Source organism: Miscanthus floridulus, chromosome 9, assembly GCF_019320115.1.
Source record: "Miscanthus floridulus cultivar M001 chromosome 9, ASM1932011v1, whole genome shotgun sequence".
Taxonomy (NCBI): Eukaryota; Viridiplantae; Streptophyta; class Magnoliopsida; order Poales; family Poaceae; genus Miscanthus; species Miscanthus floridulus.
Genome location: NC_089588.1, coordinates 84025062 through 84027912, shown reverse-complemented (window position 1 = coordinate 84027912; position 2851 = coordinate 84025062).

The following is a 2851-nucleotide window of genomic DNA, read 5'->3' as shown; positions in this document are numbered from 1 at the left end:
CGACGTCGACGTTGATCTTCTACGAGAGCGCGGCGCAGGCCTCGATCCTGGAGGAGCTCCGCGCCGCGGGTGCGACCGCGCGCGCCGCCATGCCGCAGCTCATGCAGGTGCACGAGGAGGCGCGCAAGGATCATCTTCAGCAGCACTGGGGAGATCAGTTTGTTGATGTCGCTAAGGCGGACATCACCGTCGTCTCGTCGCCGCTGCAAATGCCCGGACCCACCGCGGCGCACCACCTCGACTCGCCGACCTCGACGTTGATCTTCTCCGAGAGCGTGGCGCAGGCCTTGGTCCTGGAGGAGCTCCGCGCCGTGGTTGCGGCCGTGCGCGCCGCCATGCCGAAGCTCATGCCGGCGCACGAGGAGGGGCGCAAGGATCATCTTCAGCAGTAGTGGGGAGATCAGGTTGTCGATGTCGCTGACGCAGACATCGCCGCCGTCTCGGCGCCGCTACAGATGCCCAGACCTGCCGCGGCGCACCGCCTCGACTCGCCGACGTCGACGTTGATCTTCTCCCAGATCGCGGCGCAGGCCTCGGTCCTCGAGGATCTCCGCGCCGCGGTTGCGGCCGCGCGCGCCGCCATGCCGCAGCCCATGCAGGCGCACGAGGAGGCGCGCAAGGATCATCTTCAGCAGCAGTGGGGAGATCACGTTGTCGATGTCGCTGATGCAGACATCGCCGCGGCAGCGTTCGCGGGCATGCTTCTCGACGACTCCTTGATCCAGGAGCAGACGGAGGAGGAGAAGAAGTACTGGGTCAGCATAATGAACCTGGTAAACTCGTCGTCAGCGTCGTTGCAGACGTCAGTCGCGATGCCGGCGGTCGAGGCGTCGTCCTCGTCGGCGTCGTTGCAGACGTCAGTTCGCGATGCCGGCGCCCGAGGCGTACTCGTCGTCGGCCTCGTTCTCGACGTTAGTCGCTGACTGTGCCCGCGCCCGAGAGGCGTACTCGTCGTCGGCCTCGTTCTCGACGCTTGTCGCTGACTGTGCCCGCGCCCGAGAGGCGTACTCGTCGTCGGCGTCGTTGCAGACGTTAGTCGCTGACTGTGCCCGCGCCCGAGAGGCGTACTCGTCGTCGGCCTCGTTCTCGACGTTTGTCACTGACTGTGCCCGCGCCCGAGGCCTAGATACTCTCCGGCGCTGGACTCCTGACCCGTGAGCCCTGGACATGTTCGATCGCCGGCATGCAGCCAGGCCGGGAATTTAGAATCTGTTACTCGTTCATCAGTTGCCAAAGCTTCTTTATGTAATTCGACAACCATTTTCATCAGCATGCAGTATAGTGGAGCAGTGGACCTAATCGAAATGAGAAGAACTCTTATTTGTTTGTTTTTTTTGTCTGAACGCATATACATTACAATCCAAACGTTAAGTTTGTATGTTGTGGCACTATACTACTGATAATGGACGTACTTCGCACTGTATATTGGTCTTTGACTCCTTTTTTTTTTTAGACTACTGGTCTTTGACTCTTTGTATTCTACCTACAAATTTGGCATCATATGCAAATGCTAGTGCTCATAATTCGGCCTCACTAATAACTATGGACAAATTAATGAAATTTTAGCAAGGCATTCGATTGCTAAAACTCATGATTCGGATTCACATGTTGCTCTTCAACAAGATATTCAAATACTAATATTCATGATTCGGCTTCACGTGTTACTAGTAACCATAGTCGAATCAATGAAAATTCAGCACCATGTGTAGAGATTAATATTCACAATTCGGCTTCAATTTTAAAAAGCCGAATTATTGAGACTTTAACAGACATGCTTACTCTCCCAGAGCATGGAAGCATTAAATGGCATACCTCTTTTGGGAAAATGGTGTTCTTGCCCCTTACACAGATATGCAATTATGATTTTGTCCTCATTTTTCTAACTTTGTGATTTTGCCCTTAACTGTTCACAAGTCAACGCGATTTTGCCCCTGGTCAACACGATTTTGCCCCTGTTTTTCCGTTGACCAGGGGCAAAATCGCGTTGACTTGTGAACAGTTAAGGACAAAATTACAAAGTTAGAAAAACGAGGGTAAAATCACAATTGCACATCAAAGTGAAGCAAGAACACATGAGCCCCTATTTCTTTTAATGGATTATACGATGCTACTCTTGCTCGGAAGGAGAAATTTAATGAGTACTATCTTGAGATTAAAGCAGCTTCGGATACAAGCGAGTGTCCGGCTGGCAAGACCAAATAAAACAATGCTCCTTCCGAATCGATGTTGTTGATTCCAGAGTGAAGATCTGAGTCTTGAATCGATACTTTTGATGGGCGCAGATGGGTGACTGGGAATCTTGTAACGTACAGATGTGTTGTTTGAGCCTCTACCGACTTTTGTAGGGTTAGCCTAGAGCAACTATAATAACAGGTAGCTAAACGCTGAGGTGGAGGAGAGAAAGAAAGTGGGCTATAAGCTTATAGCCGGCTTAGGCATAAGAACCAAGAAACTTTATGAGAGAGACAAGTGCGTCATTTATCAATAGTGAAGACCTAACTAGTATATGGGTGGGCTGCGAGAAGACTACAAATAACCTTACAGCCAGCAACCGGCTGTAATTATTAACCTTGCTCTTAGTACTTGTGCGGGCATACCATTAGCCTTTTTAATATGTCGATTGGAACATAAAAATGCTGCCCCCTATGGTCTTTTTATTTTGCAGTAGCCAACATCATAGTTTAGTATTATATTCTAATATAAGTTGTAGTCAATCACCTCAAAGACCGTCTATAGTCAAAAACGGCTTCATGTTTTTTTTACCCAAGGAATACTAGGTAAAAGGGGAATTGCAAGCCGTTTTTTTCCAAACCATATAGTAGATACAGGTAATGCTATGTGTTTTAAACTA